This window comes from Gopherus flavomarginatus, chromosome 2 (assembly GCF_025201925.1).
Source record: "Gopherus flavomarginatus isolate rGopFla2 chromosome 2, rGopFla2.mat.asm, whole genome shotgun sequence".
NCBI classification, from domain to species: Eukaryota; Metazoa; Chordata; order Testudines; family Testudinidae; genus Gopherus; species Gopherus flavomarginatus.
In genome coordinates, this window is record NC_066618.1 from 244175567 (window position 1) to 244193260 (window position 17694).

At 39.0% G+C, this 17694-nt stretch overlaps 1 protein-coding gene across 2 annotated transcripts in view; it reads left to right on the top strand.

The window, feature by feature from the left end:
* Positions 1 to 17694, top strand: part of CRISPLD1 (cysteine rich secretory protein LCCL domain containing 1) — a 63642-nt gene that overhangs the window by 15827 nt on the left and 30121 nt on the right. The gene's annotated exons all lie outside the window — the stretch shown is intronic.

Consider the following 17694-nt stretch of genomic DNA (forward strand, 5'->3'; position numbering starts at 1 on the left):
TGTAAGATCACAAAAATGGTTTCCACAAATAAAACCTTCCAAAGGCATCTTTAACATGAGTTAGCCATGAATTCTGTTTTTGAACTTGCCTCCTCCCATGTATTCCTGCATTTGCCAGAAGTAGGTGTCTTTTCTGGAACAAAAAGAACCGTGTGAATTAAGTATAGTTCACATAAGACCCTCATTCCAATATTGTACTGCTGCATAATTAAGTTCCCAAGACTACTGAATTCTATTATAAGTAGTCCCATTAATGCAATTTTGAAAATCTTGGCACTTTGCCATTTACTGAGAGTACTATGTTTTGTATTTACTGTAACAGTTGAAGGTAGGTTTTATTTATTTATTTAATCTTCCTGTGGCCTGATTCTCTCTCTAAATTACCATAAATCTATAATTTAAGATTTTTTAAAATATGTTTTATTTCACAAACCTGGGGAAGGAGATAAAACCAACTACACTTTTTTCTACTTCTATTTTCAGATGTAGCCATATAGCATTGGCAACTATGCATGTGTATGTGAATGCAGCATTTGATCCCGATTTTGTTTGTTTGTCACAGAAAATGAAAAGATAAATAGTTAACATCTACAGAACTATACTCTTTTCTGCCCACAGAGGGTATAAAGAAGGATGCACATTTATTAATAATTTGTATTGTGGTAGTGTCTATTTGGTCCTCTGAGGGTCACGTCATTCTGGTGTCTTTTCATAATGGTAAGTGATTACACTGACCATGCTGACACAGTGCTGTCCCTTTCAAGACTGTGGCTGACCCATGGCTTTCACGGAGCCTCAAGTTTCAGAGCCATGAAGCCTTACCACGCCATCTCTTAGGCCTGGTCTACACTACACGTTTAAACCGAATTTAGCAGCGTTAAACCGATTTAACCCTGCACCCGTCCACACAACAAGGCCCTTTATATCGATATAAAGTGCTCTTTAAACTGATTTTTGTACTCCTCCCCGACGAGAGGAGTAGCACTGAAATCGGTATTGCCATGTTGGATTAGGGTTAGTGTGGCTGCAAATCGACGGTATTGGCCTCTAGGTGGTATCCCACAGTGCACCATTGTGACCGCTCTGGAAAGCAATCTGAACTCGGATACACTGGCCAGGTAGACAGGAAAAGCCCCGCGAACTTTTGAATTTCATTTCCTGTTTGCCCAGCGTGGAGCTCTGATCAGCACGGGTGGTGATGCAGTCCCAAATCCAAAAAGAGCTCCAGCATGGACCGTACAGGAGATACTGGATCTGATCACTGTATGGGGAGACAAATCTGTTCTATAAGAGCTCCGTTACAGAAGACGAAATGACAAAGCATTTGAAAGAATTTCCAGGCTATGATAGACAGAGGCCACAGCACAGTGCTGTGTGACAAGCTAATGGAAAGCCAAAGAATCAAATGGACTCTCATGGAGGGAGGGAGGGGGTACTGAGAACTCCAGCTATCCCACAGTCCATGCTGTCTCCAAAAAGCATTTGCATTCTTGGCTGAGCTCCCAATGCCTGAAAGGTCAAAAACATTTTCCCGGGTGTTTCAGGGTATATGTTGTCAATTTACACCCTTCCCCCCCACCCCAAAAGAAAAGGGAAAAAAAACATTTCTCGGAAAAAAAACATTTCTCGCCTTTTTTCAGTGTCACCCTATGTCTATTGCAGGCTGCTGGTAGACGGAGTGCTGCAGCGCTGAGCACCAGCATCCCCTTCCCGGTGGCAGACGGTACAATATGACTGCTATCCATCGTCATCATCAGCCCGTGAGTGCTCCTGGCTGGCCTCGGTGAGGTCGGCCAGGGGCGCCTGGGTAAAAATGGGAATGACTCCCGGACATTCCTGGCAGATGGTACAGAACAGCTGGTAACCATCTTCATCATAGCAACTGGAGGCTGAGCTTCATCAGCCCCCCATCTTTCATGTCTAAAGAAAAGATTCTGTACTGCCTGGACTATCATAGCAGCAGGAGGCTGGGCTCCTCTCCCCCTCCCCCTTTAATGTCCTGCCTGGACTATCATAGCAGCGGGAGGCTTCCTCCCCATCATTTTATCTCACTAAAAAGTCAGAAAAAAAGTTTCTTGTTCCTGCATTCTTTATTACTTCATCACACAAATGGGGGGACACTGCCATGGTAGCCCAGGAGGGTTGGAGGAGGAGGGAAGCAACGGGTGGGGTTGTTGCAGGGGCACCCGCTAGAATGGCATGCCGCTTATCATTTCTGCGGGATCTCTGGGGCTCCGACACGGTGCGGCTGTGCTCTCTGATTCTCTAGTACACTTGCCCTATATTCTAGGCAGGACTGACTATTTTTAGACAAAACATAAAGAAGGGAATGACCTGGGGAGTCATTCCCGTTTTTGTCCATGTGCCCCCGGCCGACCTCAGCGAGGCCAGCCAGGAGCACCCATGACAGCAGCAGATGGTACAGAACGACTGATAACTGTCATCTCATTGCCAATTTACAATGGCATGGCAGACGGTGCAATAGGGATGGTAACTGTCTCTGCTACCTTGCAAAGGCAAATGAATGCTGCTGTGTAGTACTGCAGTACCATGTCTGTCAGCAGCATCCAGTACACATATAGTGACAGTGACAAAAGGCAAAACGGGCTCCATGGTTGCCATGCTATGGCATCTGCCAGGGCAATCCAGGGAAAAAGGGCGCGAAATGATTGACTGCCATTGCTTTCACGGAGGAAGGATTGAGTGACGACATTTACCCAGAAGCACCCGCAACACTGTTTTTGCATTGGGATCTCAACCCAGAATTCCAATGGGCAGAGAAGACTGCGGGAACTATGAGATAGCTACGGGATAGCTACCTACAGTGCAACGCTCCAGAAATCGACGCTAGCCTCGGTACATGGATGCACACCGCCGAATTAATGTGCTTAGTGTGGCCGCGTGCACTCGACTTTATACAATCTGTTTTACAAAACCAGTTTATGTAAAATTGGAATAATCCCGTAGTGTAGACATACCCATAGTTACCATCTGAGGACTGGCCCCTTAGAAGAAGAAAATTCAAAGATGGCCATTTGATATTTTGTGGTTCTTGAAAGTCCCACGTTTGGGGCCAAATGCTTGCTCAAGTTTTCTGTTTTTACTTAATCCTTGGGCAAATTCCCCTTGAAGTTAAGAATACAGCATGACTCATTGCTACACAAAGCCGTTCTGTGAATGTGATGGTAAGCTGTTATTCAGCTCACCAACCTGTTGGCAGTCTGGGATCATGGCTAAAGACCTTACTCAGACACCGTAAGGTTCTTTTGGGCCAGAGGGTCTATATAAGTCTGGATCTAGTAGCCCCATCCTCCTTATCCATTCCTGTCAGCCCCATCTCTGATGAACTATTTATCAGCCCCATTTTACAGCACACTCAGGTTACAGTGTCAGTATGGGTATGTCTACACTACCTACCGGATTGGCGGGCAGCGATTGATCCAGCGGGGATCAATTTATCGTGTCTAGTCTAGACGCAATAAATCGATCCCCAAGCACTCTCCCATCGACTCCTGTACTCCAGCGCCACAAGAGGCACAGGCGGAGTCGATGGGAGAGCAGCAGCAGTCGACTCACTGCGGTGAAGACATCACGGTAAGTTGATCTAAGTACATCTTCTTCAGCTACATTTTTCACATAGCTGAAGTTGCGTAACTTAGATAGGTTCTCCCCCACCCACTCGCAGTGTAGACCAGGGCTATGTGTGGTAGAGCCAGTCTCTGTACCCTAGTGTATTGTGAAGAACTAAAAAGGGGCTTAGAAAGTGTACAGGGACTTTCACTGGCCTTCCACACTTTGGTGAATTTCTCCATTCTGTGTATCAATGCCCATATTTAAGTTCCTAGACCTTTCTGAAACATCTCTGGCATGTCTCTGTTTTGTTTGTCATCTTGTCAGTTTTTCCAAAGCTTCACAGGGATACTTGAAAAAACACAATTCCCATTCCTTTAGAGCTGAGAACTATTGTCTGTGGAATCCTTTTAGTGGCTGGAGGGCACTTAAAAAAACAATCTAGCTCCCTTTTGAGAGTGAACTTGTCTGCTTTCTTTCTGGCTTTCCACTTTCCTGCTTCACTTCAAAGCCTGGTGGAAGTGCTTCAGCTTCTTTGCCCAATGCTGAAAGGCTACTGACTCTGCATCAAAGAATACTGTGACGTTGACTTATCCTCTTATCTATCTGGCATTTTTCAGCAAAGGATTCTGCAGCTTGAAAGTGGCCCAGTGAACAAGTGGGTAAGTCTATGTTATGACTTTGATGTAATGCCAGTAGCAACTAAGTGGCTCCAGGAACAGAAGCTGCAAGTGGGAAAGCAGCAGATTGGTTTATTGTTTCAAATTTTAAAAGAGCTTTACCAAAATAAAAAGAAAAATTACAAAAGTAGGAGGGATGCAATTCATCTGTCATTTCCTTCACCACTGTTAGCAAAATTATTAATTAGCAATAGCAGAACATAGAGCTCAAGCAGTAAAATCTATAGTGAAGACAGAGAGAATTGCTGATTTACACTGAGTAACTCTAACATGTCTTCTCCATGTTATCTGACTGGGAATCTGATTTAATTTAAGATTTGTTTATTGAGAAACATTGACTGAAACTCCCCTGAATACTATGGATGAATTTGGCCTGTCATCTACAAAAAGAGGTGCCATCAACCCTTGATTTTACAAAGTAAAAGTACCTTGTGAGGCCAAAAGTGACTCCTAAAAGAAAGCAGCTTTTGTCTGTAATGAGAACCCTTTTTTCATATTTTGTGAAAACAATACCATTTTGTAATATAAATTGAGTTTACTTCAGTTATTAAATCCAATGTTTTGGGGTGCAATTACAAGAAAGACAAGTATTTGTTAAATAGCTCACCATATTTGCCCTGGCAAGCAACTATTACTTGAAGACAGTTGCTCAACTCTGGCTTTTATGGAAAATATTTAAGCAGATCTCTTATAGGGGTGCTAAATCATATCTTGTTATTCTATCGTCCTTTCCAATATTCCATTTCTACTGTATTAAAATCAGATTTACAGGAGTCACCATTAAAAAGCTAATATTCATCAGACCATAGTATCTGAGACACTGCAATTACTTCCCACAACACCTCTTGATATATTATATGGTAACAGTTAGTTGTTAAAAACTGGCTTGTAATGGTGGTAGGAGGTGATTAAAGGAATATTTAAGGCTCTGATCTTCACACAGGAGGATATATATATATATAGATAGATATGAATAAGTTGTAATAGAAGTGGACTAAATGACTCTTTGTCAATAGACGGTGTTGGGGAAATTAAGGTCAGTTAATGCAGTTCTTCTGCTACTCCATAATACTATTGCTCTTAGAATATACAGTCCATAAGATGATTTTAAAATATTGTGGATTTTTATCTAGTTTTCAAACAGCAAGATTGACATTACAGACAAGTCACCTTAGAAATCTGAATATTTCAGCAAGATCTTAATATATTTAGATTACACTGAAAATGAAATGTGGTTCGTCATTTGTGCTGTTCCTATTTGTGTTTTTGACTCTTCTAAAACCAAAACTGCAAACACATGAAACTGTAATACAGGGTTGCTTCAGAAATTGGTGTGGTTTACTCAGTGTTCAGGAACAATATTTTTGGCTTCAGAGCACTCTGCTGCTTCCAGCGAAAAGCCACAGTTTTTCCTGCTTTCTACTCTTTTTTCCAAAAGAGTAGCTGAAGCTTCTGGGTCTGTGTAGGGATCTTTTTAGAAAGTTTTATAAACATCAGTCTGTCACAACTGGAATATGACAAAGTTCTTGCCACTTTCCTTCCAGTTAGTTTTCAGTGCTATAGCAGAAAATGGATTCATACTTTCCTCAGTAAGGGAAAGTATAATAATGTCATCTCTTCCCTCTTTTTTATTATCCTAAATATGCTTGATGATTAATAATGGAACTGGTAGTCTTTAGGGTGGTATAGTTGTTTTCGTATTTTGGAAGAAGGGTTATGTAATGGTTGGAGAAGAAATGGAGTATTTGATCCCAACTTCTGTCACTATCTGTGTGGCCTTAAGTAAGACACTAAGACCAAAGTTGTCATGGCTAAATTCAGGAGCTAGATTCATATTTAACTATTTAAATAGTGACCTGATTTTCAGAGGTACTGAGCATCACAACTTTGCATTGATTTCTCTCAGGTGTCTAAATATGAATTTAGATGTCTAACTTCAGTCATCCACATTGGAGAATTTGATCTTAACTATTTGTGTCAGTGTACTCCTCTGTATTAAACAATATAATAATTTTTACCTGTATTGAAATGATATTGAGAGGATTAAGTGTCTGTAAAGTGGTTTGAGAACTTTGGATGGGATGTGCAATGAAATTCAACTTATTACATGGAACATATAGTCATCATAAAGTGAGTCTCTGGGCACCTTGTCTTTCTTACTAGCATAATATGCTGGTGCCAAGCTGCTGATTTTTATTTATTTTTGGCTTATTTGACCATGGTATTTTTCATCCAATACTTCATCCTTCCTTTTTTCCTTTCTCAATGTAATTAGTCTTAAAGAATACAGTGGAAGCTATTAAAACTTAAATACCATACTGTACCATGGTATTTTTGTTACAACTCTACTCCCAATATTTAGAATGTATACCACTGTGAGATATTTATACCATGCCATGGTAAATGTTTACTTTCAGTGGAACTCACTGTACTTATTTCCATCTTTAGGAAGTTTAAATTTACTTCCATAGAATCACAGAAATCTAAGGCTGGAAGGACTTTGAGGTTATCATGTCCAGCTCCCGCACTGAGGCAGGACTAAGTATCATCTAGACCGTCCCTGACAGGTGTTTGTCCAACCCGTTCTTTAAAACCCTCCAGTGACAGGGATTTGACTCCTTTGGAAGCCTGCTCCAGTGCTTAACAATTCATATAGTTACAAAGCTTTTCCTAATATCTCATTTAAATCTGCCTTGCTGCAGATTTAAGCCCACTACTACCTTCAGTGGATGTGAAGAACAATTGATCACAATCCTCTTTTAACAGCCCTTAATACAGTTGAGCACTTATCTCAAGACTCAAGTCTTCTTTTCTCAAGACTAAACATTGCCTCCCCCCTTTTTTTTTAACCTTTCCTCATAGGTCAGGTTTTCTGAACCTTTGATCATTTTTGTTGCTCTCCTCTGGCCACTCCCTAGTTTGTCCACATCTTTCCTAAAGTGTGGTGCCCACAATTAGACACAATATTCCAGCTGAGGCCTCACCAGTGCTCTACAGTGGAAGAATTATCTCCTGTCTTTGACATATGATGCTCCTGTTAATGCACCCCAGAATGACATTTGCCTTTTTTTTTGCTACTCTATCATGTTGTTGACTCAAATTCAATGTGTGATATGCTTTAGCTCCCAGATCCGTGTCAGCAAGACTGCATACCCCATTATTCTAGATTGCTTCTGCTAGCTCCTCATTACCCTAGGGTGAATTTAATCAAGTCTTGCAGAGTTTAATACATCTAACTTATCTAAATATTCTTTAACCTATTTTTTCCTTATTTTGGCTTGTGTTCCTTTACCGTGGTTGATAATATTAATTGAATTGAATGTCTGATCACCAGCTGTCTTTTTAGTGAAGACTGAAGCAAAACAGGCATTAAACACCTCAGCCTTCAATACACTGTTTTATGCCTTTTTTCATTATCCAGAGTATGTGAATTTCTATCTAGCTATGTAAAGTGTTATTTTGGTATTCTCCCTCCCACTAGAAAGTGCTTTGGGATGCTGTTTGAAGGTGTTACAAGGTAGAGAGATGCTGCACAGTTCTAGCGCATGAAAGATTAACTCAGATCCCTGCTTGTCACATGGGTGATCGAAGATGAGGGCATAACTGCAAAGGAAAAGTGGCTGTGTAAATGGTTCCTTAGGAAGAAGGGTATGTTTGGTTTTTTTTCTTCTTCTCTCAGCTGACTAAAAAGCTGGAAAGTTCTCTGGCATTTAGGACCCATTGTTCTAAGTGTCTTTGTTTGTTTGTTTTGGAACTCCTTTTTTATAAATCGATAAAAGCAAGCCCTAAGGAAAGGGATTGAAACTCTGCCACTGGTCAGTATTATTCATCTTCTTTGGCTGGGGATTCTGCCCATTGGCCTACAAAAAGGATGCCCTCAGTGCTTAATATGTAATGAAAGAGGTTCCGGAGCTCAAGCAATTACATGCTGGGGTTCAAGCAATTTTTTACATTCATAACTGATGCAGCAAGCTCAGATGTACTGGGGCTCTGAACTGCTGAACCTAGAGGTGCTGGGGTCAGCCCTGACAAGCCCTGACACAAATTAAGCACTGGCTGCCCTATACAGATATGTGAGTGTAGATTGCCACGCACTTTTAGGGGCGAAAGAAAAATGCAGACCTGTTATTTACCAGGCTGCACGTGGCAATAGACTGTATAGGTAAGGGATGCAAGGAGGGTATGGGTCACGATGCAAACTGCAGGCACGCACGCAACTAAAATTAATTAATTTAAAGTTTTATTGGGGATAGTTACAAGGGGTAGGGGAGCAGCGTATGATTAGCTAATAGGGTTAATGGAACTTAAAACATACAATGGCTAAAGTATTTACTATTAAACAATATTTATAAACAAAGATGCAGTAAACAATATTTATAAACACAGATGCAGCATTTAGTAATAACCAATACTTACGAATACAAACTAACTCATAACGACCAGCAAACGTAGAAACTCTGCTTAAAACACATGAGCTGAGAGAGGCTTTGAGGTGATCAGGCTCGGTTACGGGTGTGCACAAGGTACACAGGATTCGTTTTTCTTTCTCCTCTTCTGCCTGCACATAGCAGACCAGCCTAAAATACCCACTGTGACATCATAGAAGTGTCATAGGGGACGGGGCCCAAAAACTGTGTGTGTTCGTTTCTGATTGGTATAAGCAAAGTTTACACCAAGTAGGGTAGCAGGTGCCTGAAAGTCTGGCTTCGCCCCCAAAAGGTGAGGAAATGCATATAGTTCAGAATGCGTTTAACACTGAATGACAAAGGAAGAGGCCAGGGCAATACCGGTATGGGCAAGTTTTTAGGATGCAGACAGGAACTTATCTTAACAGTGAGCACATGGTAGCAACAGGAAGAAATGAAAACAAGTGGCGGCATACACAGCTGCCAGACTTTAGAATAGTTGCTGTGAAGAGAGTCATGATTACAGTTCATTGTTGAATATTGAGCCAGGGCGATGTTAAGAGTGTTAGAGCTTGAATGCTTGGTCTCCTAGACTTTAGACCAGCAGGTAACTGATTGACTGGGATTGCTGAATAACTCTGTCCCAACTTCTGGAAATTAATTTTTAAAGTCCAATCCTCTTTTAACACCTGTCCTCTCAGTTACATCAGTTGGTTTTAAAATTCATTGTCTTGAGTTCTGAATAGTAGTAATGAAAAGGTGCTCCTTTTATCCGCCTGATGCTATTGAAATCAATGGCAAAATTCCCATAGACTTCAACAGAACCTGGATTTTGGTTCATGTTAATCAAAGACAAAAGCAAAATTTGACAAGCTATCCATTCACTATTAACAAGCTTTGAAGGTCCAGCTCAAGAGTCTGATTAAATTGATATTCCTAATACCTTAATTTTGAATAGAGAAGTTGCTTCACACAATTGATTTCCATAGAAGCATGCCACTCTGAGGATGAGCTCTCATGCATTGCAGTCATATACATTTTTGAGCTTTGTATTCTCTTTGCAGACCTATTATTAAAGTAGACTTTGCATCAATAGCCACCAGCAACTTTGCAGGCTATGTTTTTCTGATTAACCCCCAAACCAATATATATATTTATCCACTTAAAAAGAGCCTTGTCCAGACAGGTGTAAGAACAAGATCCTGTGTGGTCTTTTCAGCGTGTGGATTTTTCACATCCCTGAGAAACATAGCTATATCGATGTTATTCCTAGTGTAGACCTGGCCTGAGTCAGTATAATGATTGTCTTCTTCCTGTATGCCATATGAGTTCTGATATGAACCAGAGAAAAAAAAATATGTGAAGGTTTGTCTACAGGGGGACACCCAAGAAAATTCAATCTGAATTAACTAAAGGTGTGAATTTGAAGTGTATTAGTTAAACTGCATTAAAGCCCTATGTGGAAACCCTCATTCAGAAGTAAAGCGGCCTTAATTCAGTTTCATTTAATTTAATTCAATTCCAGAGTGAATTAAGCTAAACCAAATTTAGACCACTTTAATTCTTATGAACATCTCTTCACAGGGACCTAATCTACTTCACATTCACATCTTTAGTTAATTTGTATTAAGTTTCCTGCTTGTAACTCTTATTTCTGTTATATAGGGAGGTGGTGGAATAATGAGAGAAAGATTGACAATAGATACTGTTATTAAGAAGCTTAGTTCTCTTATGTTTTCTGGATAATTTTATTAACTTCACTGAATGTGTAATAATATGTCCATGTAAAATATAATTTTATGTGAAATTGATGTAAAGTGCCCAGAGCAAGAATAAATTAAATAAAAAACACCTTCCTATTAATCTTTTTTGTTTTGATGGAGAAGTAGAGGTAATTTTTCAGTGCACTGTAGATAGATAGCTCTGCCTGATGTCAAGAACACAGTTTCAGCTAGGAAGGGTCCATGGTCTTAATGTATTGCTCACCCTTTTCTCCACAATTCCCCCCTCTCTCCTTTCCAAAAGAATCCATTAACCGAATGAAACCATCTGATAGACAAGAAAATCGCCATACTTCTCTGTCAATGTGCTATGGTAGCTAAGTGCACTGTCCTCTTCTACTGGTTGGTCCACACAGAGAATAAAAGTGTCAATTTTCAACTCAGATGGTAGAGTCAGATGCTTTTGGTACTTAGGTTCAATCCCCACAGACCACTTATCATGTGCGGGTTATATTATAATACTTATTTTAAATGGGAGCACTATGGAAGCAGATGGCCGAGGCCTTCTTCCATAAAAATCACAGAGGAGAATTACTTGAACTCCTGAATGCTCTGGAGTAACTTTATGAGTGGTGTGTGTGTTTGGAGGGGAAGACGATAAGGAATTTGGCATTATTTGCTGCAGAAGCAAAGTCTATATGCATAGTCTCTCTGCTTTCTAGTTGGCTCCAGATATTTCCACAGCTCAGTGCCACTTACATTTTCTTTATGAACAAGTTTCACTTCAAAAATGATTATCTGCCAAACAATTGCATATTCTTTTAATATACATTTTAGTCATGACTTTTCATCAGGACAGCTCATTTCCTCTTTTATCGTGTCAATGAATGAATTAAAATCATATTAAATTAATATCAAACATTGATATTATATGATGTGCCAGATACAGCAGTAAAATGGGCAACTTGATAGAATTTAATTTTATAATTAAAATGTGTATAAAAGGGAAATCAGCTATAAGTGATACAGCTTTGGACAAAATATTGTAAATTTTAATGACCTTACAGGCAAACCGGTGAAGAAAGAAAGAGATTGCATTTATATTGTGCTTTTTTAGTTTAAGTGATAAAGTGAAGAAGTAAGGCTAATGTTTGCAATCAAGTGTGTTTTTGCTATTAAGTTAGTGAAATACACTTGTGTTGAAAGAGGCGGTAAATAAAAGAACTGAAGCCAAATAATGTGTGTATAAGGACATTTGACCACAGAGTGTAATAATCAGAAATTTAACTGTTTTATTAATAATATATGGACTCAGCTCATCCATACATACTAAGATTCTACCACTGATGTTAAAACAAGGAGATCATAGGTGGAAGGTTTATCCAGCTGTTCTGGCTTGCTGGAGAACAACAGTTCTTGAAGTGACTTTGCATTGTATAATGGACTGTTAAAACAAGTTTAAAGGGCATCAAAGAATATGGAGAAATTTGTATACATTATATGAATGTTAAACTGGACAGTTCATCAGCTAGCATAGTGTTGATGGAGAAACTGCAAGTTCAGCAAAAATAACTGCAAAATTGGCTGAGGTATGCTCCACAAAGAGGCCCACGGAAAGCAACTTGGGGAGGTAAATTGCTGACCCAAGCAAGCCAGCCGCTGTTCAAGGTATGTCCCAAGATGATTGTACCAACACTTAAAGCCTAACTGATTATCTTACATAAACTGGTGTGACAAGGTGTTTCTCACAGAGACTGGAAAATTCCAGTCACAGTTTCAAGAACTCAAAAGCTGATGTCCTGTTTCGTAATTGGATGGTGAGAGAGGATGACTTTCATTTTCACTGAATGTTTCAAATGTTAGCAAGAAGTATTGGACACTATCTGATTGGTCCATGCCAGCACTTTCAAGAAGAGAAACCAAGTTGGGTAAGAACCAAGAAATATGATAAAGTGACTTGTCTCCTTTAGCACATTGCTTCCTGAAAACAGAAGACACTTGTTAAGACAGAAGACTGAGGTCATGGGCTAGTCACTGGTGGAGTCCTCCTAATGAAATCAATTACCTGTCTTGGATAAGCACCTTTAACTGTTTCTCTTTCTATTTTCCAGCATTTCATTTTGCCTCCTATCACATCGCTAAAAGATTATGATGGTCATATCCATCCTTCTTTGAACCTGTTTTCATTGTCGACACCTGCCGTGAACAATAACTAAGCTTAAGGTTGGCAGCTGAGTAAAGATCTGATGATAAGTCACATAGACTTTCTCTTGGGTGATGATCCAAATTAGTCAGTTGACCACTTACAGAAATGGAGTACCTAATTAGTAAGGAAGTAAACATGCTTTTGCATGTGCTATAAAGATACTGGAACAGGTTCTAGTTAAGATGGTTGTAAACTAGCTTTAAAACTGAACAAGTTACTGTTAAGTAAGATTGTAAAACTGTACATTTTGTCTACCATTGGTTATGGTTTTGTACTGCCTTTCAAGTTCTAGGTGTACCCAGACATAAAATGAGACCAAATGAGCAAGCTTCTTGTTCTGCACCCATTCTGTATAGTCTGTTATAAATGTCGGAGTTTATTTGAGGTAGTTAGGAATTTCAGTCAGATCCTGGGCTAATCTTACTCCTTAGGAAATAGGTTAAAAGGGTTGATTACTATAGATTGGGAAGAACAACTTGGTGAACTGACATGTAAGTAATTGATCAAAATGTGTTGTGATCTAGCTTTGGATTGTTTTTCCTTTGTGTCAGCAACACTGAAGTTGATCATCAGTTGGCACAAGTGAGGTCCTATTCTGAGTGACTCTTAATCAAAATCTAAACAAAGTCACCTACCCAAGATAGCAATTGAGTATATGTTATTTTCTGTTGTGATTGTGTAATTTGATTCTGAAACGTGAATGATTATATCAACCAATTTTCTGGTTAGTGTTAGCCAAAGCATAGTCAAATACCATTTTTCCTTTTTATATCCTATGTTGTTAGTTGCTATTGTTACAGACATTTAATAAACTCTATAAAATTAGTTTAAACTATTGCATCCTTTTTCTTTAGTTATGCAATTGAAATTAAAAGAACCTTAAGAAAGGTGGCACAGGTAATCAGTTAAGCAGTTGATTAACAAAGATGTGTTTTATACCCTATTCTTTTTATAAAAAGGAATTCAAAACTAAATGAGTGTAGTAATTTCTGGAATTTTCATTACACATTTTTCATAGATCTTCTCAATGTTGATACGGATTATCTGATTTTTGAGATAGTTGCTATGAGCTATTAAGAAACTCAAATGTTTTGCAAATGCATTGTAATGAAAATGCCTGAACTTTAGGCATCAAATTCTTTCTACAAAGTTTTACAAGTAACAGAAGTTATCAGAGCTATTATAAAACATTATTTGATAATTGGATTATATAATTTATCAAACAGGTTAAAGGGGTTTATTTTATTGTGCCAAATGCTGATGTCCTGACTCCAATTAACTTGCTTGAGAAAAGAATAAAGAATAAAAAATTAAATGTAACTTGCGTTTCCTCTCACTTAGAGCTGGTTGGATTTTTTTTCCTGTAGAAGATTTTTACTTTTTATCAAAAGAACTCAAAGTTGAACATTTTTAGCTAGAAACTGCTAAAAACAACTTATTTCAGTTTTTTAGCATTTGTTGTTATGCAAAATTGTATCTCTTTGAGAGAAGACGCTCTCCATTAAATTTTTCATTTAGATGAACGTCTATATTTTTGTCAAAAACCAACAATTTTTGACCAGCTCAACTCTGTTGTCACCTTGACCTCTCCTCAGCTGCTAGTATGTACTGTATCAGGAACTGAAGACTCTTTGAGCTTCTCTTGTGTGACAGTCCTTTTTTGTAGGTAGAGAAGGAAGGGCCAAAGAAGGGTGATGATATCATTTCCTGGCATCCATCTTAAAGAGAGAATTCTCCAGACTAGGAGATGCAGAGGGAAACCCAAGAGAGAAACCATACTGTCACAGCCCCTACACAACTGTGCCTTGCTCACTTTTACTGCTAGTGCTGCCACACCCCTGAAGGAGAAACCCTGTGTAAAAATCCCACCTGAGTTATAGACACTCCAACAAAGCAACCTAAGCAGCAGAGACACTGGGCACCAAAGTGGAGGGATTCTTTGAGTTTTTTCTATTTGTAAATGGAGTATGGGGCCACTATAAACTCAGTAACATTGGCTCTAGATTGTTCTAAGTGACTTCTTGTTTGTCTGTTTTATTTGCTGAATATTTTTTTAACCTCCCAATCTAAGTTCCTCATCCTCTCTGCCTGTATCTAATAAATGTGCCACTTTGTGGCATATACCATTTGATAACTTCAAAATCCCAGTCTGACTACAGAATTGTGGTGTTCCCCTTATATTGTGCAGTTTGTTTGTTTTCCTGGAGATGTCCAGTTGGAGGCACCATCTGCTAATATAAAAACCATAATTTAGGGATTACCCCAAGGCCACAGCTTTAACCTCTGCAACATTAAAACCTAGAGTAGTTATGTATCAATAGTCCTCAGAATGTGTCCCATTATGAAACTTTGAGGCCCCAATCCTATGACGCACTCTGGCTGTTCTCAGCTGCTCTGCCACAACAGATCAGCCCTAACCCTGTAGACCTAGGCCCTAGAGGATCTCACATGCATAGATGGATCTTCAGTTGGAACAGAGCTCCTACAATGGCTCATAAACCACTACTCTTCTGCTGCTGCAGTATGGGCTGTGGCTGAGGGGCACGCCTAAGGCATCCCTGAACCTCAGTAATCCACAGCTACTTGAATGTTTCCTTGAGTCCATTGACAGCTGGTGCAAGTTAGAGCAACTGAATCCAGGAGCCTAGAGCAGGAGAGAGCTGTTCTAAGATTGGGAGTCTGCACAGGCCTTCTTTGCACCAGCTCTACTCAGCCATGCAGAGTGTTTCTCAACTGCAGCTGAAGATGTAGCCTAAGAGCAGGAAGAATTGTACATTCCTATTTTTGGTGTAATATAGAGAGTATATTTTAATGTGGACAAAGAAGAGATGAGAACACTACACTATACCTTCTGGCCAGAAAGCATTTTGAAAAATGGAAACATTTCAGAAACTTTTTGAAGACTATCCAATCTCAACAGTGCCCGGGAGTACAGTTGTTCATCTGTCATCAGCAGTGACAATTAATAAAATGTTTTCATCAGAGACTGTTCTTGCAGCTCTCTGGATGGATACATTTCATCATTCTCTGCAGAAAATGTATTAAAAGACACTTAAGCATCAGCTTTAGGTCTTGCTCGCCAGCAGACACAAACAGACTAACTAGATTAGATCTAACAGTAAATCAGAATTTGATTTTTGGATTAACTGTATAAAGTATTTGAAACGTCTGAAAAGGAAGATGGTAAAATTCTTTTCTGAGTGACTAATTGCTTTTAAGGAAGAAGACATAATGAGGTCTTCAGAATAGAATATTAATATAGTTTGGGTGGTTCTTTAAAGAATAAAATTAAGCTTAGTTTGCCTTGGAGACAAAATATTATAGAGATTTGCAGGAAAGAAGATTACACTTTGTTTTTGTATTAATGTAAAGCACATCCCTAAAATCTACTTAATAAGACCATCCGTATGGGTAATTGTTTAGAGTGCAGTTTGGATTGAAATTTGGACTGGGCACAGAGTTCAGAAAATATACGAAACAGCTTGAACCAGCCATGTTCACATTCACTGAACTAAATCTAAATATAGCAAAATCTGAGCAGACTTGAATGGAGTAGCATTGTCACAATGCACATAGCAAAAGCACAGTGTAGTGACTTTTAAGATGCAGCATTACCAAGTCATGCTGCCATCTCAGAATGCTACATAAACTGTACTGCTATTGATTTATATGGCATGATTAAAAGAGCTAATTCTCTGTAATCTTCTACTTTCACCTCAGCCAAGGCAAATGTGCTAGAGGAGCAGAAAAAATGCTACAGGGACATTCTCAAGGCTAATATGAGGAAATGCAACGTTGATATCAACTTGTGGGAACGTATAATCCAGGATCGATAATAATGGAGAAACTCACTTCTTTGAGAATCAGATGTGATTACATGTACCAGAAAAATGGAAGTGACAGAACGTGCTCTGGCCCAAACCAATGCCCCACGTTCACCCTCCCTGCTCAGAAACACATGTCTGCAATGTGGCAGCGTCTGCGGCTCCAGAATAGGCCTTGTCAGTCATCAGCAGACCCACTGATAATTTGAAATTGACAATGCATAAAAGACAAGACAATCTTACGCAACTTTGAAAGATTCCTGATGGTGATGATGGTTAAAGACAAGATAGAAGCCACTGTGTTAGACTTCTTGAAAGAAGTTTTTGTACTCTGAGAGACAGTATTCAGAGACTGGAAAGGGGAGATAAAAGTTAAAGTCTCTAAACTTCTTGGTAAAATGTTTGCATAAGCAAAGGCACACTGAACTTACAATAAGTTTCTGGTTACTAAGGTTGCAAACAACCAGATCTGCAACATCACAGGAAGATATGATGATAATGAAACATTGACTGAAGATATAATATGACTCAAGAAATTTGGCTGAATTTCATGGAACATGTCATATCTTCCTATGATGTTGCAGATCTGGCTGTAACCATAGTAACCAGACTCTTCTATATTCTTCAGCTCTAGCTTAGAGTTTTCAATTTTTAGCTCTGCTATAGATTTTAGATAGCAACTTCAGCTTTTGCACGGGAAGTGGGGTTAGGAAGCACTGAACAATTTTTTTTTTGATAACACAAACTCATTTTTAAGGAGCTACTAGACTGAACATACAAAGGAATAACTTTGTTTTCAATCAACAAACCTATTTACTTCCCAGAAATACTCCAGTTTGCCAACCTGAGTAATTTCAGCTCCAGTGAATCCAAGATAACTTTTCAAATATTTGGAAGCAGCTTCTATAACTACCAGTTAAGAAATAGAAGAAGTCAGGCAGCATTAATAGGGTGCTTGAACTAAAAAAAGAGATACCTGCTCAACTTTGATAAAAGCCTTTTCTAAAATTAATATTGCATGGTTAGTGCAGTACAGACAATACAAACATAGTAAGATGTGGTCTCTACTGGTGATGTGCATCAGTGAAAAGGTGGGTTTTCACATATGATTGAAAGGAGAGGGAAACTTCCAAGTTTCTGTTTACCTCTCAGCAATAAGCTTACTCCAACAATTGTTTCTAAAGGACATTGTGATAAACAGACCATAATTCATACATCAGTTTATTTTACTTTTCTAAAACACTTTGGAATAGACGGAAATATTTTTCACTTGGTGGCATAGTGAAT